Source organism: Anthonomus grandis, chromosome 6 (genome assembly GCF_022605725.1).
Source record: "Anthonomus grandis grandis chromosome 6, icAntGran1.3, whole genome shotgun sequence".
NCBI classification, from domain to species: Eukaryota; Metazoa; Arthropoda; class Insecta; order Coleoptera; family Curculionidae; genus Anthonomus; species Anthonomus grandis.
Genome location: NC_065551.1, coordinates 7025061 through 7049919, shown reverse-complemented (window position 1 = coordinate 7049919; position 24859 = coordinate 7025061). Strand labels below are relative to the sequence as shown.

The 24859-nt window shown below is 30.9% G+C and overlaps 1 protein-coding gene across 2 annotated transcripts in view; it reads left to right on the top strand.

Annotated features, from left to right (window-relative positions):
* Positions 1-24859, top strand: part of LOC126737764 (estradiol 17-beta-dehydrogenase 11-like) — a 60429-nt gene that overhangs the window by 15855 nt on the left and 19715 nt on the right. The window contains exon 1 of one of the 2 annotated variants that reach the window (XM_050442806.1): positions 15018-15261. The exons of the other annotated variant lie outside the window; for it this stretch is intronic. The gene's annotated coding sequence lies outside the window, so the exon portion shown is untranslated. Of the gene's footprint in view, positions 1-15017; positions 15262-24859 lie in introns of those variants that run through there. 2 annotated transcript variants of the gene reach the window in all.

Below are 24859 nucleotides of genomic sequence, written 5' to 3'. Positions count from 1 at the left end.
TTTTTTCCACAAGTTTCGCTCACGATCTTCTAATAGATGTTTTTTAAATAGTTAATTTTTTAAAGCCAAATATTTTTTAAATTGCTAATGATCATTTATGTAATATCTTAATTAAAAATGAATTCATTATTTGATACAAAAAAAAAACAAAAAATGTGAGATAATGTACGTACGCCAAAATTAACGAAATAATAAAATAATTGCCGGAAATATGAAAACTCGCATAAACTAATTTATGCCAAATTACTTTGCGTGACCGTTAGAAAAGGTATTGAGAAACATAGTCATAATTTTTGTATGTAAAGAAATTATATATAATATCTATGCAGTTTGTAAAATTATTTGCGAGGACTTTTTACCATTTTGTTTGATTTATTTGTATTGCACCAATCTTACATAAGAATACACTCACCTAAAAACATTCGTCATTTATTATAATATTATTTTAATAATAGACATAGATGTAAGTCTGCAAAACGAAAATGATTTTTGTAAAAGTATTTGTAGCCTTTCAATAAATTCGGATTTTTAGTTCGTGTATAATAGAGGTTTATTACAGTTGTCGTGCCAATAATAATATCATGTTCTGTATACAATATCATTACAATATTTCCATACACAGAATTATTGCTTAATACTGCAAAAAATATAAAAATAAAAAAGTCCCTATGATCATAAGTCGGGAATGTATTGTTGAAGTTGGGTTGTAAACTTTCAATAAAAAGAAATATTTTTTATTCTTGACATATTCTTAACATATTACTTTGACACCCCTCTTGATAATTATGAAATTTGGTAGCCATCTAAAAATCAAGAGGTATTTTCTGATTTTTTTTCCATTTTATTAATATCGTTCATGAGAAATTTGAATTGCACATGTCTTAAGAAAAAGTAACACTAAAAATAACTACTAAATTTGTTCGTGCATTAGGATCTAAGATAATCATTTATCGTTTTTTATTGCATTCCAATTAAGTAGTAAATGAAAGAATGAATTCGGATAGTGGGCAATTAGAGAGTTGTTGCGCATATGTATGGACTTAATGCGACTTCTGATGGACTCGTTGTGGTAGTGAATGAATGAATGAATTGAGACAATGGGCAATCAGAGAGTTGTTGCGCATATCTATGGACTTGATGCGACTTCTGATGGACTCGTTGTACACCACCGAAGGGCACTAGCGGTCAATAGCCTTGAAAAAGCTAATAAGGCACGGTCTGATAAATTTGCATCTGTATGATGGTGTTGCATAGATATTAGAACCTAGTGCACTTGAATGCTGGGCACTTCCCGAGGACGTGGTCTGTAAATTCTTTCTGCTTTCGACACCAACGACACTTTATCTAGCGTGTGGAGCGTGTTAAATTCCAGTATCCAAGACCGCCACTAGCTGAGCTAGAGAGCCTATCTTCCGTTCATCTCTGGAGAATCAAACAGACTTTTCATTGACGTGGCAACTATACATTTCGCTATGCCGATTATTGGTTCAGGGCATACCTACCTAACTACTGGTTTTATTCCGTTTCCTGGTTACCAATATTGCCTTAGTGACCCTGCAACCCTTCTGAAGTAGTTGCTATAGTTTCTCTATATACTCCAGTACAAACTGAGAGTTCAGTCTTTCAGTCGTAATAGCCTTAACGCCGACTCTGTTAGCCGAACAAATAGATACGACTGTGTTGCCCTATCTGCATTCTAAAATTGTCCGTATGTAAATTAGTACTAATTGTGTTCGCATTTCAATACAGCAAATGCTTCAGCTTAAAAGTCGTAGCATTTGGCATTCCGAGGGTGTAGATCCTCCCGGTATATGGAGCCTCACTACTTGGGTGATCTTTACTAATCGTAAAAGAGGAAAATATTTACATCATGATCAAATTATGTCTATCTAAATAAATAATATAATATTCTAATAATTCCGACGAATTTAACTTTGGGTCCTCAACTCTAATGGAATATTTGTCATTAAATATTAACGATTACGATAACTAACTCCTGTAAATCAAAAATCAATCAAAATTACGACACAAACATTTAAGAAAAAATAGTATTGGTGATAACTCTCGGACACCATGAGTATATTTTCATCAACCCATAATATGTGATTTTAATAAAAATTGCCTTCCTAAAGGAGTTAGCTTCACCAGTAAATATAATTTGCGCCAAATACAAAGTTTTAAGACTTTAAAAATTGAGGTATTGCTCGAACAATGCCAATTAGATAACGTTTTATGTAAAGACTTTTGACAAATTACTGATAGCTAGACCATATACAAAATGCATTTCTGTATACACTACTATAAAACTTCTTTCCTGGATGCTGACATACTCAAGTATTTCTCTGTAGCAGAAATTCATAGACAACCTCTTAAGTTACCAAAGTAAACCAATTTTGACTTAATAAAATATAATTTAATTTTAATAAAATATATAGCTTATTTTTACGTTTTGCAGTCCGATGTGCTTTGCCTTAAGTTTATGAGACAATTTAAAAAATTCTTGACAGTCAGTGATCCAAAATCATCTTTAAATAATTTACTATCTAACTATATTCATTTACTAAAAACCGTAAATATTAGGTTTTGTTACATTCAGAAAATAATAGAATAAAAGTTGCTAATGCTACTGAGATCTACAAGCTTCTACGATCTGCACTTCACATCGTACTCCCAACTCTCCGCGATGTAAGATCCCGGCTTAACCACCCAAACTTGAACACGTGCGTTCAATAACATTTAAATTGCTTTATAGCTGTTGCCATTCTTTTTTAGTGGGTGAAAAACTATCTAGTACTTCTTAAATTCATAACAAAATTACAAATGGTTAATTGAGTAAAGTTGGCGCATTTTTCTGCAGATTAATATAGTAAAAACAAAAAAGCAATTGAACATTATACTTTCGAGTTATTCAAAAAATATTTGTCTTAAACGGGGTATCGAGTACAACATTATTGTACCAATCGAAAGTAATTAATTTCGCTAAACAACAACAAACTCCGGCCTATACACTCGATAATTTTCTTATTATATAATTATTTCAACTTAATAAAATAATGTTGAGTATTTTAAACCATTTAAGAATATATTCACAAGCATTTTTGCGTGGCCAAAATTATAAGTGGACAGTATTATACAATTAAGATTAAACTATTGGCTAGTAAAGAATAAAAGGTTTGATAAGAAGTTGGATCATTAGAAAATATGTACAAATAGCATGGGACATACTTGTTATATCACTATATAAGTGAAGTAAAAGTATTACCTGAATTGGCGTTTGGCATTGGCAGCATCTTTTTTTGCAAACTGTAAGAAAGGGGTAATACTTGATGGTAAACCATCTGATGCACTTGGAGTTGCCTCAGGGTAGCATTTAAAGCCCGTTATGCTATACAGTTTATACTTCACTGCTGACACAGATGTCACGAAGCTTTAATTTTCGTTAAAAAGTTTTGAAGTAGTTGATCAATGCATAAATATATGCAATATTTGCAAGATATGTAATTATAATGCAAGATTTAAATACATTATATTACATAAGGCTCAAAAGCTGCTCTTAAAAATTAATCCAACTAAATCAATTGCCTTTTTTTTTCTGTAGTGATAATCACCGTGCATATATGTTGGAAAATGTAAATTTAAGCTTTAACAATAATTTTATATTGTTTAAAATATCTGCTAGAAACGTAGAGCTCATTATTGATAATATACTAAGATTTAAAAAACATGTTACTGCCAAGTTATGAAATGCGTATTCTGCTCTGAAATCTATATTTTCTCAGAGACACTTTTTAAGCTCTAAAATTAAAAACTGCTGTGTGATTCTGTAGTTTTAATAACCATTAAACTTTTGTAACATTATCTACGGCGCTGTCTTGATAGTATTTAAACCAGTTTTAAAACAAATTGGTTTACATACTATGTTCTCTTAAACAAAATTCTTAAATTTAAAATACCTCCATATTTATTAAAAAAAGTTAGGTTTCTTACAGATATGCATAACATTAATATCAGGTGAAGAACCTTCTAACTGTCCATCGCATAGTAAAGAATTATTCACTAGAACTTTTTCATATTTAATGGCTTATTATAAAAACAAATTTAAGATTAATCAGTTTGCTTCTTCCGAACTAACTCTTAAGCTAGGCGTGAATTGCCATCTTCTAAGACAAATGCAACTATAATGTCGAATTAGTTATGCAGTTTCTGGTTTTTGTTCAATATACTTCAACAGCAACTTAAATAATTCCTTTTACATCCTCTTTATAGAGTATACAAGGGTATAGGAAAGTTACTTTCTCTATCCATCTATTATTGATATTAGTAGTATTTGTTATCAACTATATAGGGTGTTCCGAAACTATTGTGCCAAAATAAGGGTGGGTAGATCTTGCCAAAACAAAAGTTTTTTACTTGTTAAGAAACAGGCGCATGCGCCTTATTTCGGTACTAATAGGTATCACAAGAAAAAAGTTTAACGTATGTAATATCGATAGTGAGTGCCTAGCTCTACCGATTTTGACGTTCGAGACCAATCTTCGGGCGCCGGATACTCGCATGGCGTAGGCTACTCATTTATTATTGCGTCGTGTCAATGTGTATAACCTAACTAAATGTAAATTGTAGTGTGACCGTTTAAAAGTTTAAAATGGAGAATTTGACATTCGCTAAATTAGCAGAATATATTAAACCTGGCTTATGGCGCTGCTGATGGTAATCGAAGATGCGCGTTGCGAATTTACCAAGAACGCTTTCCGCAGCGGCGCTTACCAAGTCGGGAACTATTTGTAAGTTTGCATTCAAGATTGCGAGAGCTCGGATCATTACGGGTAAGATTTGTTAATGAAGTGTTTTTCATCCGGATTGTTTATGGCAACTAAACATTGAATTTGCAGAACCCTCATAATGTGGGGAGAAGACCACACACAGTGCAGGATATCGTTAAAGCTTAACGGCTCTCAGGTAGATTCGAGCGACTTCGGGGAGTACATCGTTTCAAAACACAGACTGACACTGTTGACAGTTACTGTGCTGGTTTAAATCATTTTTTGGTTTGTTGGATACGGCTTTTAAATTTATTTAGTGTTAAACAATATATTAAAACTATTAAATATATAGTGCGTTTTGTGTAGGCTAAGTATAAATAATCCTAAAGTATCGTTTAATCACTAAAGTAAGTAGCAAAATATTTCATGCATCATGTTTGTCGTCTTACTAATTTTAATTGCAAATAATTTCCAACAAACAAAAATTTATGAATCAAACGTATTTTCCTACTGGCAAGAAGGTAAAAAATGATTCAGTAACTAGCACGTAGGTACAACCTGTTCAAACCCAGTGAAAATTATAATTTGTCTTAGAATAAAAAAAGACATTGACCAATCTTTTCAGTTTCTTCAGAATGCCCTAAATGAAAACAAACAACAGATGTTATTTATACTGATATGAGAAATGCATTTGCTAATAGTAAAGAGCAACAATTTTATAAAATCGCTTTACAAAAACAACGTCACTATTAACTTAATTTATTTATTTCATTCATATTTGTCAAATACGCAACAATTTCTTGAAGTCAGGGATGCCAAGTCTGATGTCTACAGTAGTACATCTGGAGTTCCCCAGGGCTCCCAGATTATGTGTATCCTCTGCAGATAAACTTTAATAATGTTACAGACTAGTGTAGTACAAATGCGCTCTTTTTCAATAACAAAAAATGTTCCACTATGTCTCTAACTCTTAACCGTGATATTGGAGAATATTGTTACAATATTAATAGTACTTTTCTTCAGAAATTTGCAAATGAAAGGGATTTGTGGTTGACTGCAATCTGGCTTTTACGGATCAAATTGTCAATATAATGAATGAGCTACACAAAACAATGGGATTCATTGCCAGATCTACTAATCATTTTTATTTGAAGTGTTGTGTAAAGTTGTTCGTCATTCTGGTATTACCAAAATTGGAATATGCTAGTATAATTTAGTCCTATCAATGAAAGGCCCTGGATAGACCCCCATAGATTAACTTTGGAAAATAGATTAACTTTGGAAAATCAACTCATCAGAACGCGTCAGAACTGAAATTCTTTCAATAGATTTGAACTGATACTTATAAAAACTCACCCATTTACAAAATGTGCAATCGTTTTAATATTTATGCCTGTGATTTGGATTAAGAACTTTTAGATTCAAATAAATTTACTGAAATTATTGGCGATAAACTTTATGCTTCACGACCTCAGGTCTAAATTTTAAGTCACCCCTTATTGTTAGCATAAGAAGAACTTGTTGTTATTGTTTTTCTATAGTGTTAGGTTTAATGGTTTTTGTTGCATTTGAATGTACATATTTTTCTTTAAGTACTTATATTAGTGTCTGTAATTGGCTCTTAGGATGTGCTTAATAAATAAATAAAAATGTTTTTTTTATGTTGTTACACCTACAAATCTTAAAAACAATTTAAATGTAAATAGGTTCTAAAGTAACAAATCAATAATATCAAAAGTACATTATATTTTTCACATAGGTAGGTAAAATACCATAAGTAAAAAATAAACACCACTAAATAAAAATGTTATATGGAACTCAAAAGCTTTAAAAGGCAGAGTATTTTAAGTATGGTTGTTTTGCCTAATATCAGAGGCTCGTCGCTCGCTACCCATTTTTAATTGACGCGCGGATCGGAACCCCGTGTATTGAGCCGGGCTCGCCCGAGAGCCACTAGACTTTATTGGTATCCTGCACAGTGCGTGTACCAGGCATGGAAGATAGAATCTTAGCAAATCATCAAATTGACGAATCTCCTTCCATAAGTACCCGAGCTGTATCGCACTCGTTGCGAATAAGCCATGTCCGGGTATGCGAAGTTTTACACGAACAACAACTGCATCCATTTCATTTTTAAAAGATGCACGCACTTCTGCCTAAGGATTATCCCCATCGGGTAGAATTCGCTCAATGGTTTTTACAACAAATGAGGCGCGACGCCGGGTTTCCGTCCTTAGTTTTTCAACAGCCGCAACAACCATCTTTGAGCTGAAGCGAACCTCCACGCTTTACACCTGCGTGGTTTTTAACAAAAATTTATGGTGAATGTTTGGGCAGGACTTGTTCATAATACTCTGGTTGGCCCGTATCTCTTGCCACTACGACTAAATGGAGAAATTTACTTGACATTTCTGCAAGAAACGCTTCCCGAATTGTTAAAAAATGTTCTTCTGAATGTTAGACAAAACATGTGGTACCAACATGACGAAGCCCCAGCACATTAGCTATTAGCCGTAGGAGAACAGCTGAACCAGACATAGGGAAGAGTGATTGGTAGGGGCGCATTAAATGCGTCGGCTCCACGTTCACCAGACCTGATCGCATGCGACTTCTTCTTATGGGGTCACTTGAAAGCGCTTGTGTCCGACACTCCGGTTCAAACAGAGGAAGAGTTAGTAGGAACGATTGTTGCGACTGCTGCTGATATTCAAGAAATTCCGGAAGCTTTTCAACGTGTGCAGGAGGAAATAGTACGCTATTACGCTTGCACTGAAACAAGTGGTCAGAATTTTGAATATATTTTAAAGTAGAACATGTTTTTTTTAATAAAATTTCCCAAATATTCCTTGTGTTTTTGTCATTTGCCAACATGGTTTCTAGTACAATTACGTTTCCCCGTGTCCGAGGTTGATATCACTGCGCGGACCTTAATGCGCTATTATCACTGAAGGCATGTGCATGCGCCTAGGGGTTATTAAGTAAAAATCGTTTGTTTTGGCGATATTTACCCACCCTCACATTTTGGGACACTAGTTTCGGAACACCCTGTATATAATCTGTAGTAATTTTAAGTAATTCCTAGGCTTCAGATTTCAGGCACTATTTTGTTAAATTATCGTGGTCTGATATAAGTCTGAATTAATGGCCTATTAGTTACCATATAATTAACTAGTTTTATTACATACTTGTGTATGATGAAAATAAGATTAAAACTGTGTGTTAATCTTCTCTATCTATAGCACCTATCTATTTATATAATCTATAGCCAACCGTTTTTAAAAAAAAAAATTAAAACCATTTTTTTAATTTTTATTACGTATTGCTGTTACGCTGATTAAAATTAAGTTTTAGTATTCTCCCAAAGATGCTAGCATCGTTAGGAAAACACATATCGAGAATGAAATAAAGAGCTTTGGTTACTGGTAAAAATTAACTGGTATAATTTATTGCAGCACGGTACTTAAAAAATAAATGTTAAGTTAATTCAAACTTATAAACCAGCTTATCTAGTACTTGACCTATACCAATGATTTTCTTTACTGCATATGTAAATGAATCTTACTATTTCCTTTTTAGAATATTTAGCCACGAAACCAGCATATCTAGTACTTCACATTTGTAATACCCACTTGTATTATTAAATTATTCCTATGCATGTGCATGCACTTAATGCAAGTAGATATTATTGGCTTTCACTCATAACATACTTTAAGATTAATAATCTGATAGTTTATTTTTAATGATTTTTATTGCTAGTTTATTAAATTAGGGTTTTATTTAGTTTTAATTTTAAATTAATATAAATCGAGGATTCATCTTTGCTTTGTGTTCTTCTTTTTCGTTAAAAAGAAAACACTTTTCTAATTAACTTAAAATATTCAGCACAGGATAAAAGACACCTTTTATCCATAAAAATTAATGATCATTTAGGTTTAATGTCAGGCTATTAAAAAAAAATGTTATTAAAAGTTTAATGTATTTTAATGACGCAAATATGTATTGTTGCACGTTTTTTAAGACATGTCATTATTTATTAAATTGGTATTTTTAATTTAATTTTGTTTTATATATGTACCTAAATGGCACTAAATTAAATTTGATATATCTTGAAAGCAAAGCCTTCTAGGCAAAAATTATGATCTAATAAACACACAAAATAATATTGACTTTAAATGTATCTTTATTTTCTCTATATTTTCTCTTTATATTCATAGCTCCTAAGAGACTGTCTTGATACGCAATGTATCATACACGGTGAGACAAAAAGAATCTGTATGTGAGATAAATAAAAAATAATTTTTATATTTTTAATGGAAAATTCGTATTCCTACTTACCTGAAATTCAATATTATGTCCCCGTCACATTTAAATCATTAGGATTATACGTAATCTCAGGTAATCTATGATGTATTACGCAGCTGCTATAAGTTCATTGTTAATCCGTATCTCTTCATTGTTAGCTAATTCGTAAGCACTTCTACGTACAAAACAACGGAGCCGACCATGGGAGAATTATTATATACAGGGGGTTACAAGACTCAGTACAAAGATTTTAAAGAGCGTATTGTTTGAGTCAAAATAGGACATTTTTCCTATAAACATGTGTTCTTAAATGCATCCCATAGAGCTACAGCCCGTGCAAATTGCTTGAAGAAAATCTAAAAATTTGCAAGTCTCTATTTCTTTGGGTTCTTTTGATTTTCTGCGCCGAAAGGGCAGTTCAGGGAGGTTTAGCATTTTGATAGCCCTATCTTGTGTTACTGATGAGAAATTTAAAAATGTAACAACACCGTCTAGTTAGCCATACAAAACTCTAAAACATTTCTCACTTGCATTTCTTCTATACAATTAACTATTTTTTAGAAAATCGCTGGTAAATGAAAGGAGAGCATTATTAAACCGCATTAAACCATCAAAATAGAAAAAAACCAAGTGTGCCGTTACTACTTTATTTTTATTTCTGATCAATAACTTTTTTGATATTTTGTATCAAGTAGGTTTTTAGTCACTTTCATTAAGTTGTGTTTTTCGTTTAAGTTTCATTAGATTAAAATGGAAAATTAAGCATACTGACTAAAACTTAAAGAAATTTTATCCGCTGATACTCTTTTTATTTACGGTCGGGCTGATGGTAATGATAGTTTAAAAGGTTGTATAGAATAAGATTCCGTAATCGCCTGGGCGAACTTTTACAAATTCTCAACGGCTTTTTTCCAGAGGTTCCTCGCACAGCTATCCGAGGCGATGCCGATAGAGCACGAAAAGTCCGTAACCCAGCGACAGAGGAGCAGATTTTGAGAATTTTGACTTAAGGACTAGACAATTGCAAATTTCGAACAAGTTTGAAACTATTTCCAAACCATTCTTGATACGCATGCGTAAAATAAAACAGCTTCTAATTGATTTAAAACAGTCTGTGCGAACATCAAATACGGGTTAAGTGGAGTCCAATTTAAAAGAAGAAGAGCAAGAAAAATAACCTCACTTTCATATCACATATCCATCACAATAAAAACATAAACATACTGTCCGGGGGGTGAATTTCCCATAGGGTCCCGACTGTTGTTTATAGTATTCACTAGCCTCAAATCGCTTAGAAATTGTTTACTACTTCAGGGCTTACTCTAAAATAGTCCAGAAATTCTATTTTATTGAATTAGGACATAGTTTCATCTAAATAGTTTTGATTTTTGGGTTTTATCCGTTTTTCAAGTAAATCTTCTAAGCCTGTGTTGGTATAAGAAAATTCTAATAATTCAGATGCTCTCGACGATTCAGATTCTCCCGAAGTTACTCATTTCCTTAATGTGCATTTTTATACTATTCCAACAATTTAAAATGCAATTTCAAAATGAATATCAGAGATTCTACAAAACGACAAAACACAAACAGCGATTTAGAGGTTATGTTCATATTCCAAACATCGCCGTTGAGTAGCTAAACGAATTCTGTGACACTTGATCATTTACCGAAATAAGTCTGACTATCAGATGACAATCAGAAATTTGTGTAAGACATCAAACATTTGATTTGAAACCGATCGAAAGTTTCTGTGCGAACGCATTTTACTCTATTGTGCATGTTTATTTGTCGAAAACTTGTTTCTTACTGCTGCGAGAACAAACCTTTAAACGTTCACGAAAACATGTGTTTTATGCATGACGTAGTCTTCCTGTAAGTAAGCCTCCCTGTATCCTTCCTCCCCCCTAAAATTATTTACTTCATTTTTAAGACGGAAAATGAAGACCGCACCAAAAAAAAACAAGGACTTTTCTTTCAAATTGCAAATTTCCAGGAGATTTGACACATATCTGTATAGACCCTGCATAGATAGAATCATTTCTGTTAGAACTGTTCCAAGACCATGGAAACAGCCACAGACAAAATCGATATTCATCTAAAATTATTTAAGAAGTTTTCTCTATATTAAGAACAACTATCTTCCGTATGAGCTACAAAAGAAAGGTTTTAAACGCTATCTGGATTACAAATTAAGTTAAGTGTATTTTTTTTTAATTATGAAAATACATACTGAATTTAAAGGTAACCTGTAACTTAATTTTTATGCACTACATAACCATGTTCTTTAGTACAGTTTTTAGAGCTAGACACTAACTCTTACCTATATAAGAACTGACTTTCCTTTTATATTATTATTACTATTATTATTATTATTATTATTATTATTATTATTATTATTATTATTATTATTATTATTATTATTATTATTATTATTATTATTATTATTATTATTATTATTATTCATAATAATATTTCATATGAATTCATATTAATTAAGTTTCATTTTAACTCTCGGGGTAACTTTAGATTTAGGAATTATTCATCTTATTCTAACGCCAACAATTTTCCTACTATTCGACACGTGTGCAGAATAACCATTAAATATAGAGAAAATAATAACATTTCTACCCTTGAAAGTTTTCACAACGCGAATACTTTTAATCGCGAGATCTTGTTACTTTTTTTCTTCTTTTTGGTTTTTGTAATATTTGGTATTAGTGGGGTAGTTGTGTCAATTAAATTAATTTAAACTTTTAAGTGATAAGGCCTTTTTTATATATTTCATTGAAAAGTACCATATCTCGCTTACGATTTTATAAAAATACATGTAATTATGGGTCTGTTTCAGTAAAGAATAAAGCACTCGTTTTCTAAAACTGAAGATGGTTCCTATTTATGAAAGAAGTTTGATGTTAAATACCATTTTTTTTATTATAGATGCTACGCTATTATGTGTTCCTAGCTAAGCTTCTTTTGAAAGGTTGGAAATCCCTAGTTAAATATTCTATGGTTTCATCGACTAAGTTGCACATTCGATATTTATCAATAATGGTATTTTTGAGCACGTGCCTCTCACAATTCACTAATGTCTAAGCAAAGACGTCAGATGCTGTTTAGTTTTTGCTATTAATTTAATATCAGGCATAAATAATATAGTTAACTCTGATCGCGTTGCGTTTGTCCAACCTGTATCCAAGCTGCTTTTTATGAAGTACCGTAAATAGAAGGTTTAGACCCAAGCAAAACTATGTTGGGTCTCCTTAAAATATTCCGTTGTTAATTTTGATTAGTTACACTCTCGTCGAAAATAATATTTGTATTCCTCTTTTTCCTAAAGTGCAATTAAGTCCGCTCTATAAGGGTCAACGTTTTTGATCAACCTAGTTCTCCATTTTGGGTCAGTGTAAGATTTTTGGTCTTGTACCTAATCTATCGCTAGTGGTACCTAAGCTATTGGATGTTCATAAGTTAATTATTAATTTACAGTGTAGTCCAAGCAGCAATATAAATAGCAGTGTGTAGTGCTTCTAAGTTCGTCATGCAGCCATCATGTATTCGAAGCGCCTTATTGACTTAGCTAATTCTTGTTTAAGTGGTTGTTTCAAATACTACTTTTGGTAGCTAGGGTCTGCACAAGGATCCATTTCTCGAAAGAATTGTAGGTTGCTTAGGTAGTTTTCCTCTATATTATCGATGCTATCTTCGGTACCAACCAGGTCCTTCATATGTAGCCTCTGCGTTTATCACCGCCAATTCCTGTTTGTTCTTTTTGGAGATTTGCTGCACTTTTCTTTGTTGATCCTCTACGGTGAGTTGCTCCCCGACTTCTATTCTCGCTATTTCAGGATGTTGTTCTTCAAATTTGGTAAAAATTAGTGTTTTCCATCAGGGAATGGCGAATATTTTGACAGTGCGAGAGGTAGAAAAAGTTTTTTTAATCTAAGTTGTGTAATGCTTTATATTTAACCCAAAGTTCTATAGTTCTAAGCCTTAAAATGTCCATTTGTTTTGAGTTGAAAGTATATGTCGGACTATATATAGCGATGAAGATTACTATTTTTTGCATATTGGTAAATATTGACGTATATATGTTAAATTCTTTTAGATGTTCTTTAACTTTAGCATGAACAATACCATTGGAGGAAATTACAAGTGGTTTTATTTCTCAACTAAGCTTAATTCCCATATTTATTTTGGTTTGTCAGCTACCGCTTGGTATTTTTGAAGTTTTTGATTGTATGCCTTACCTATCTTTTCATTAAGAGGGACTGCAAAATTAATTATTATAATTTTTTGGTTATTTTTGTCTAGGAGGAATCCCATTAGGTTACCACTGGGGCTTTGGGGCTAAAGTTTATATATGTTTTATTTTTCTTTTATTCTTATTACTTTTCCTTTATATCACTTATGGCTTGCGCTAAGGTCTTGTTCTTAAATAGCACAGAGTGAACACCGTTCACCTAGGGAGTTATTTTTATTGTGGTGATATTCTTCTGTGAGTTATAGTACTTTTCACACTATATGAGCTGTACCCAGCATTACTGGTCATTTCATTTATAGGAAGTTGCTTTTTTTGGGACTTCTTCTACTAATTCTAATGTCATCTTAAAGTTAAACCAGTGTTGAACCGATGACGATAGCAATAACTTTGGTACGCATGTTCCACATTCTCTATATGTCTATTTGTAGATTCTTGTACTTCTATATTGTAGTGTAAGCAGAACTTGCAGCCATTGTGTTATGCCGGTTCACATATTATTTTTTAAGGCTGTTTCATTGAAGGCACGGCAGAATCTGCATTTTTCTCACAGTTAATTTTTATGTTTGCCATAGTTTGAGCATATTATTGAATAGATCATCCACCTTAACACCACTTCTTGTTACTCTAATACGTGATATATATCTAGATATAGATATATATATATATATAGATCTTCATAATATATCTTATCGAATTCCAACGATAAAGTAAGTGGTTGGCATCCTCTGATCTCATTAGTCAAGAAACATGAGTCTGACAAATACTAGGTAAATCGGGATTCAGAAACAATAAGGATAATTCTTACCTACACCCGTTTCTGCCTATTATTGCGTTCTTCAAGGCCACCGGAAAATTAAGGGATTTTTTTTTAAATGCTAAATTTTGGAATGTTCCAATTAACATTAAGAATAATTATATAACTTGTTATTTAATTTTCCGTGCTCTCTTTTTTAAAATCTCAATAATACCTACTCTCTACTTGCTCATGTTTTAACTTTGATATCTCTGAAAACTTTTGCTTGTTTGTCATTTTTCCTCGTTTTTTTTTAAGCCCAGTATTGTTCAAACAATGATATAATATCTTAATTTTTGATTGTTAGAAATGTTTACTTTGATTTCTACAATACGTAAATGGTACAGACTAATCCGATCTATCTAAAAATCTTAAATTAGTCTTAAATACCATAATCTGCGTATTATTTAAATGTACCTGCGTATTATTTAAATGTTAAACGTACTAGTACGTACATTTTATGGTCACTTGAAAAACAACTCGAAAGTATAGTCTTAGCTCAGTATCATTAATTAAAAGGAGGCATTACATTTTTCTCTTTTTATATTACACGCACGAATGCCACAAAAATGCAAGTAAATAAGAAATGTCCTAATGACGTCTGCAAGTGCCTTCCAAGATGTCACCTAGAATATTTTACTTATAGTAAATCATAAAAGTTAACAAGCTTATTTAAATTCATCTCACAGACAAAAGACGTAAGCAAACCGTCTCACTTGAAATACGACTGTAATTTATTTAACATCATTTAAACAAGCAATAATAAAACCTCCGGTTTCGTATTTTGGCGACAAAATTGAAAAAAAAATACAAAAACGAAGTGGTCAAACATCTTTGTAGATTGCGGACTTCAACCCATTCAGACTAAATATAAAACCTGAGGAAATGTCGCGAACACCTAAATTGTCAAGGTAGTAGACATTGTAGACGCTCGCTCCTGTTCGTTGATGCTTCTGATATCACATTCACTTAAAAAAAATTTAAGTGCGCTCAGTTGAGCGTGGGGTGTCTATCATAGAAGAATTATTTTTACTTCGCGGTTTTTATTTCAATTTACTTAGAATAATCAATGCTGTAGTGATCGTGATTTATTTAGTTTTATAGGATTGTGAATGAAAAATTGTACCAAGGTTCTTCGCAAGGTAGGTTCAATAACAGTAGGAACTTAATAATATTTACATTTATAATGGTTGATAAGAATAACTTATTTGGCTTCTTTTTTCATGTCATGTTAAAATTAATTATTTAAAAAATTGATTATACTTACGTTTTCAGTGGCGTTGTGGTGGTGATTTAGTCAGATCTGATTGCCTACGAATTGTTTTTTCTGAAAATTATTTAAATGGTTTGCTGAATTGATTTAATCGATCAAAGATCTGTATCCTAGGATTTATAATGCCTGATTGTAATTACTTATTTTTTTTAATTCACTTCCTTCAATAAACAAGAAAATCTAATTCGAAAATATTATATAAATAAATTTATTTTTTAAAGTAGTTAAAATGAAATATTTTTAGGCTGTATTGATATAAATATATTCTAAATAAAAAATAAGCAATTACAGTCAAAATATCGGAATTATGCAAGTTTTATTTAGTTGTTTCTCTGTCAATATAACAATTAACGAAGCAAAAACACAATTTTATTACCTGATTTGTGTGAGTGTACTCGAGATGACCTGATGTGTGTGAAAAACGTATCTGTTAAAAAATCTTCTATAATGCGGTATCACATATATTAAATTTTCTACATATATTAAATTTTTACCATTCTTTAAATGAAACATACTGTTTTTTGTTTCTATTTAAGAAAATTACATTTTTTTATATTCACCATTTGTTGTCAACTTTAATTCGTATTAAATGGTTTTGTTTGGAACAAGTTTGTCGTTATTTAGTAGCCTGCAAACGTCATTTTTTATATAAAATCGAAAATTACTGATAAAATGTGTCTATAATTTTATGTTATATGTAAAGAATATATAATATATACAATGTTCCTATTAAACCTATTAAAAATTGTTCCTATTAAAACCTCATTAATGAAAATGTTTTTAGAAGACATTTTCTTATTCTAAATCCATGTCGCATAATATTCAATTTCAAAAATGTATAAAGCCTACTTTTAGAGAAATCGTTCTCTCAATTCTTCGTTTCTTCTCAAGACAATTCAAAGAGGCAACCCAAATAAGAATACTCAAGCCTGGAACGAGCCACTAAACAAACAAAAATAGACAGAATTACTAAATAATTCGCATTTTTTTAAATAAAGCTAATGACACATTTAATTTAGTGTTGTGTATCGAAGTAACACGCAAGTCCTCTACAAATTTGCAATGTATCAAATCTTCAAAATTATTATCACATGTTGTTAATAGTTAGATATATAGACTTTAAATCTAGATGTATTTACCAGTTATACAGGATAGTTAGTTACTTCTGCAGAGTTACGTTCATTAATGGTACTAATTCTATTGATTAGTTTTAAATGATCACATACCAAACTAAAGATGTTATAACTATTGAAATGCCTTTGATAGGTTCATATAAAGCACATTAATAATGATGTTTAGGGATTTAATATTATTTTATGGTCACTTTTTCTGTTAATATGCTTTAAAGCAACGTCATGTATCTGGTATGAAATTTGTAATTTATCTTTGAGTTGTCGCACCTCTGGCATCAATTACGGCTTGTTTTATTTTGAATATGAGTTAAAGTAAGATGAATAATTTATAAAATGTTCTTCTCTTCCCTACTCTTTAATAAATTTTCCATTAGCCGTTACTGCTATAATCTATTGTTTTTTTAAATTAACCAGTCCGATAAAATTATCTGTGTTCAAAATACAAAACAGCAATTTCTTGAATAATAACATTTAATCAACATTGTAGAACAACTATTCTTTGACCCCGGTCCTCCACGGAGCTTATTATTATTATTATCATCATCAATTATAAAATATGTGAAACTATTTGGGGGTTGTCGCACCTCTGGCATTAATTACGGCGTGTTTTTTTTGAATATGAGTTAAGGAAGATGAATAATTTATAAAATGTTCTATCATCAATTTTTTTTTAAATTAACCAGTTCGATAAAATTATCTGGGTTCAAAATGCAAAACATCATTTTATTGAATAATAACATTTAATCAACATTGAATAATGACATTGAATCTAAGACTAGTATATTGTCAATATTTTTTTAAATTTTTAATTGAAATAACTTTCATGTTAATTTAGTTTTTGTAATTCATCTAATAATTACAATTTAACTTAATATACAGGGTGTCCCGGTTCATGTGGGAAATCTCTCGGATTCAGGTAGAACATCGAAAAATAATACCGAACATTCCTATAAAAAAAATTCCTACAGGCCTTCTTTACGAAGATACAGCCTCCTGACGGACGCTGCTGGAAATTGGTTTTTCATAAATTACTTTTAAACTACCCGGTAGAATTTAATAAAAATTGTAGGTGATGAACACTATTAGGGACCTCTTAAAATAACATCCTTAAAATACATTTACCTTGTTTACTTTACCAGGGGCGGACTAGGTTGTACACTTTAATGCATATATTTTTAACACCCTGTATGTTAAAGTTTAAAAAAAATAAATTTGGATACCTTGAATCCTAGGCTAAAAAAGGTACTCTTGTTTATTATCGATAAAATGAACCGTTTTGGAGAAAAAAATAATAAACGAGCCTTTTTTTTTTTTTTTATTTTTTTTTAAATGAGATAAGTACGCTAGTTACTTAAAGAACAGAGAAATTTCAATGTAAGTCATTTAATTTAAAATAATACATGTTCCTAAAAATACAGTGGTGTCCTAAAAAATACTTTTACAAAATAATAAAAAAAAACCTATGATGAGTGTATGTAGAAAAAACAACTTACAAAAAAATGCCAAAAACCAAATATGTAAACAAAAGTTAAATTCTTTAATACGGGCAATAAACAATTAATTATTAAAAACTTCATAAGTAGGTTCGACGTAGGCTCCGTGAACTCTAACACATTCGCGGGCACGACGAATCGAGGACTGCTGCACTTAGATTGTTTTTTTATACTATCACAATGAAATGTAATTCTTTGAAGCAGTTTTTCCCGAGTATCGACTGGGGTGGAATACACCAAGGTTTTGAGGTGACCCCATAAATAAAAATGTAATGGCGTTAGATCGGGAGACCGAGGAGGCCAAGCAACAGGTCCTCCTCTACCTATCTAACGGTTTTCAAAAGTATTATTTAAGTGGTGTCTTACAGCAAGGCTAAAATGGGGTGGGGCTCCATCATGCATAAAATACATATCTCGGCGGGTTGCAAGGGGCAAATCTTCTAATAAATCTGGAAGATTGTTCTGGAGGAACTCTAAATAAAGTTCTCCGTTTAAACGTGGTGGCAGTTCAAATGGCCCAATCAAAAAATTGCCAGAAGTTTTAAATTCCATTTATGGTAAACCCTGCTTCATCCGTAAAAAGAATCGTGCTGATAAAGTTAGGGTTATTTCGCTGCTGATCTAACAGCCAGTTTGCGAAGTGTAGGAGCAAAATCTCTGGGCAGTAGTTCATGCACTTTTTGTAAGTGATATGGGTACAACAGTTTTTCTTGAAGTACCATATGTACAATTGTTTTGGACGAATGAAGCTGAGCGGCTAATTTTCGAGTACTCGTTGTAGGAGTGTCAGCTACAGCGTCTAAAATATTTTCTTCCAATTGCACTGTACGTGCTGTTCTCCTTCGACTACCATTATTCTTTTTTTTTTTTCAAAACATCCTAAAATTGCATTAAGGAAATTTAATAGTATTACCTTATTAAGTGGAAAACAGAAACCTACCAGTTTCCCTTAGACGTTGATCAACATGTTGAAATATTTTCTGATCCGGAATAATGCGATTGGGAAATCTTTCTTCGTACAATCTTTTTGCTTCCAATGCATTGCAAGACGCCAGACCATACATAAGATGCATATCTGCATACTCAATAAAAGTAAACTCCATATTTTGACGTAATTTAAATTAAAAGTTACAAAAAAAATACAAAAAATTAAAAAATATTATCAAATAAAGGATGAATATGTTGACAAAGATTAGGTTTAAATGATAGATATTTGCTAAATTTGGAGTATAGCAACGTTTGTAACAATAATGCGTTCAAAAATGCAAAAATTCCAATAAATAAGTCAGGTACAATACAATTGGTTTATATTATTTTTTTAGTTTTTTTTATGTTTAGTTTTATCTTAAGAATAATAAAAAAGAAATAAACGTATAAAAAATAGTAAGAAATATTTTGTAAAAGTATTTTTTAGAACACCACTGTATTTTTAGGGACATGTATTTTTTTAAAATTAAATGACTTACATCGACATTTTCTGGTCTTTGAATAACTGGCGTACTTATCTCATTTAAAAAAAAAAAAAAAAAAACATTGGATCGTTTATTATTTTTTTCTCTAAAACGATTCATTTTATCGATAATAAACAAGAGTACCTTTTTTCTTTAAGGTTCAAGGTATCCAAATTTATTTTTTTTAGACTCTAACATACAGGGTTTTAAGAATATACGCATTAAAGTATACAACCTAGTCCGCCGCTGGTAAAGTAAACAAGGTAAATGTATTTTAAGGAAGTCATTTTAAGAGGTCCCTAATAGTGTTCATCATCTAAAATTTTTATTAAGTTCTACCGGGTAGTTTAAAAGTAATTTGTAAAAAACCAATTTCCAGCAGCGTCCTTTAGGAGGCTGTATCTTCGTAAAGAAGGCCTGTAGGAATTTTTTTGATAGGAACGTTCGGTATTATTTTTCGATGTTCTACCTGGATCCGAGAGATTTCCCACATGAACCGGGACTCCCTGTATGTAAATTATGTTTATATCTATTATTAGTGTACTTTACCTATTTAAGAAGTGGTCGATATATGTGATAAATTATAATATTGTAACTAATAAGAGATTATTAGCTATTTTTTTAATTAACCAGTTCGATAAAATTATCTGGGTTCAAAATGCAAAACAGCAATTTATTGAATAACAACATTTAATCAACATTAAATAATAACATTGAATCTAAGACCAGTATATTGTCAATATTTTTTAAATTTTTAATTGAAATAAGTTTCATATTAATTGAGTTTTGGTAATTTTTCATCTAATAATTACAATTTAACTTAATATATGCAAATTATATTTATATCTATTATTAGTGTCCTTCCCATTTAAGAAGTGGTCGATCTATGTGATAAATTATACCTTCAAAAACATAAAACTTTCAACCCCTTCAACTTTCAAACCTTCAAGAACATAAATTATAATATTGTAACTAATAAGATTATAATATTAATATTTAATTATGAAATCGAACGAATAAATCTCTAAATCCAATGTTAATAGCTTCTATCTAATAAATATTACGCAAAGCTAGCAAGGTTAAAAAACCTTCTATACCATTTACATCATTACCAAATTTTAGTTTTTGACCGACTGACCGTACAGTCTGGGTATGGGTAGTTTCAAGGTTTTTATAGACTAGAACAATTTTTGTTGGGATATGTCGAAATTACCTTAAGAATGAAATATTTGATATTACAGTTTGATAGATGTAAATTTTTTAACAAGTTTTAAACCTTGGTAATATAATGTTTAAAAGTGTTAAACATTTCATATACTGACATTCAAATGTGTAAAACTGTTAGTTGTGCCGCTTCTCTTTAATTTATTGCTTAGTTCATGTTTTATTTATATTTTAAACTTTGAGAAACTGTTACTTGCGCAAATTATCTTCTATATTGTGTAAATTAAATTTCATTATAATAAAACTTTTTGACATATTTACTAGTAATTCATTAAGATATGAGATTTTAGGAAAACTTTGTGGATCATTTATGAGTAAAAACCAAATTTTCTAAAATAGGTATTTAGAAATTAGTTAGATATTTTAATTATTAAATATTTTCCCCATGGTGTGATACATTATTTTAAAGGGCATTCATTATGCTATCAATGGTTGTAAAAAAAATAAAATTGATTGACCAAGAAGCAATTAAAGTGTAAATCGGTAGGGTAGAAAAACAAATTTAATTAGTTTAACAAATTTATTTTATTAAATGTTCAAAATGCGCGCCGTTATTAGCAAGACAATAAAAAAGCCTATTTTCAAACTCCTTACGAACATTGGCAAGGGTCTGCCCGCTAATTTCTTTGCATTCTTGAAATATTCTATTTTTTAAATTCTCAATACTCTCAGGTGCCGTTTTATAAACTTTGCTTTTTAAGTAGCCCCAAAGAAAAAAGTCTAGAAGAAACAAATCGAGACCGTGCAGGCCATTCGATTGCACCACATCTGCCAATCCACTTTTCTCGAAAATTTTCATCAAGCCACTCTCGAACTACCAAAGTGTAGTGCGCGGAAGCTCCATCCTGCTGAAAATGGGTATTATTTTCATTTAATAATATAGCACCATGTTGATCTACTTGATTTTCCATAGATTGGATGATGGAAGGGTATATTGCATTTTCTAAAAGGTTTAAATAAATTTCGCCAGTCAAATTTTCTTCCAAAAAAAATGGCCCGATTATTTCATTCCCATAAATTCCTGCCCAAACATTAATTTTTTGGGGATATTGGGTATGGCCTTCCCGAAAAACATGCGGATTTTCATTATCCCAGTATCTACAGTTCTGTCTGTTCACCAGGCCATTTAAAAAAAAGGTCGATTCGTCACTGAAGCAAATGTTCTTCAATAAATGGGGATCGTCATCAATTCGCTGGCACATCACTTCACAAAATTGAATTCTCCTATCAAAATCATCTTCTCCGATTTCATGAAGAATATGAATTTTATAAGGAAAGAACTTTTTTTTTTAAACTTTATGTACGGAACCAGCGGAAATATTTGTTAGTTTTGCGGCCTTTGGTATAGACAAAGTTGGATCCATAGCAAATTGTCCTAGTACTTCAACTTGGCATGCTTCATCGACAACTCTATTTTCATATTTTTTCTTATTGCAAATCGATCCCGTCTCTTCAAATTTTCGTATCAATTCTAATACGTATTTATGGCTCACGTTTTTATCTTGATAGCTTTCAATAAATGCTCTCGCGGTTCTGCGAGCACACTGATCTTGAGCTCCATAAAGAAAAATTATTTCTATTCTTTCGGCTAGCGTATACACCATTTTATTAGCTCACTGTTTTAACTAAAATTGAAAAATTGCACGCGTCAAACTGACAGTTTTAACAATAATAAATCACCTGCTTTTTAAACGCCTTTAAAATGTAAGGTATTGCAGTGTTGTTTTGTACCTATTAGGTAGGTTTCGCAAAAAATATAAGTGAAATAAATACACATACAAAGTTATAAGACTGCAAAGATTTTTGCAAAAAATTTGAAGACACTCTTTTTTCTCGCAAATAACGGTACACATTCTTTACTTAAAAAAATTAATAATTTGCTTGAACTATATGTACTGTTTGTTACCACACATTATAACTTCTAAATTGCTTGTATTTTTTTTTTGATGATATATTATAAAAAATGTAAGAATTTTAAAATGATGTAGGTATAAGTGATATATATCAAGTTCATGAAAAAACTTCGCAGTAGGGTTCTTAATAAATTCAGAGTCAGTAAGAATCGGAAAGACTGGAATACATACAAGCAGTTTTGAATTATTACCACAACTGCGATTTGAACAGAAAAAAGAGCCAATGACAACAATGATACAAAATTGGCATTTATATTGATAAACAAATGTTTAGTCACTTAATAAACAAAATATTTCTAAAGAAATCTAATGTGCCGCCTATATTAAGGTGTTAAAAGATTTAATACTTTTTCACTGAAATAAATAATTAGAACAACAATTTTTTAGAGAATATAAGAGAAGAAGAGAAGAGAATATATATTTTTTAGAAAATATAGAATTGTTTTTGACATGTATGATTTTAAGTTTAATTTAGTAAACCAGGGTTTAATAGTAAACAATCAAATCTATTTTTTTAGATCTAGTTAAATCTATACAAAGCAAAGAATTTGGAACTGACAATTTAAATATTACTATTATTATCCTTTGTTATACTGCGTTTATTAATCCTCTTACTATATTTAAAATTGCTTTCTGGAGGAAAGCTATTTATCAGAAAACTGGAGGGAAGCCAAAATTACTCCATTGTCTTAGAATTAAAAATACCACAGAATTCGTTCTATTTCTACCTTTTTTTCCCAAAGTATGGAAAAAATTATGGAGCGATAAAATCTTATTGATGTGATTTAAACATCAATCAAATTTGAGAATATCAGACTGGGTTTTGTAATTATGTCAGCGATAGCTATGTGATACAAAATGATCTAGGGGACAAAGTTATTACAGGACATAATGAAAATTTGAAAATGTATTTGGAAAATATTAAAATTAAATATGTCTGAATTTATTTTTGATGAAAACACTGCTAAATATTAATTTATAACATAAATACAAAAAATTATTGCAATATACGGGGGAAAATTGTCAGTGTCATTTAAATTTGTAGCTATTGCTCTTGCATATAATTTAGCAACTCTTTCCTTGTCTAGAACTTTATTTAAAATACATCTTTTCAACATATACCAAACGTACTCTATAGGATTTATATCAGAGCCTTATAATACATTATCAATATATCTGAATGATGTGCTGCCCAAAAAGTTTTTACCGGTTCTTGCAACACTTTGCGGACGTGCATAAGTACATTTTTTCCCCAAATTCTGCAGCGCAAATTTGAGCCGATATTAGTTTGTTGTTAAAAACTCTTCAGTGGGAACCAGGTTAGTCCGAAAACCTATCGAAACTCTAACCCAAATCATCAAATTTCTATCTTGGTACCTGTCAACTTCTTGAATGGTTTGCAAGCAAGAAGAGTAGCCAAAAATTCTTGATTCACTGATAAAAAGAATGCATGCCCACTCACGCTCTTTCGCCCATCCTAATCTCCTTGCGCGATTTCCACGGGATAGTACTGGAGTTCTAATGCAACCTCTAACTAACATTGTTTTCATTAATTGCGAATAAAAATACGATGATGTCTTTTTAATTTGTTCTGAAGAGCTTCAAATGTTGGTATAATCAATAATTTTCCTTATCCTCTCTTCGCCTATTTTCTTCTATATCCTCATCGTTTTCCCCTTGGGTATGTTCTTTATTAAGAAGTAAGTTTTACGAATAATTAAATTGTTACTACTTATTAATTTATAAGGCCTAATTAGATATATTTATGAATTCTATAACAGTTAAAATACCTGCTTATAGTTTATTTATTATAGGTTGGTTCTTGGTGACTAATAAAGGTCTAATTATTATTATTATTGTTATTATTAATATAAATATTATTTATTTTGTTGACATTCAAGTCAAAACCTGCTATTTTTTAGTCTGTTTTTGCAATTAAGGTTAGAAAATCCATAATACCATCTCATAATATGATACTAATTGTTAAAAAAAAAATCTCTAAATTGCTGAAAGCTAGTCATTATAAAAAAAAAACATATATAATTATTTTTATGGCAAATTATATTTTAATGATGTTTTTATGTTTTTATGTTTGATCTAAGTAGTTTTAAATTATGTAGTGCAAAAATCGAGAAAACTGTTGTCCAGTTGACCTTGATCATTGTTATGCTCAAGGCATTCGAGAATTCGATAGTATAAATATAAATATTTTATTTAATTAAAAAAAGGAGTTGTATAGGTACCATCTATGTA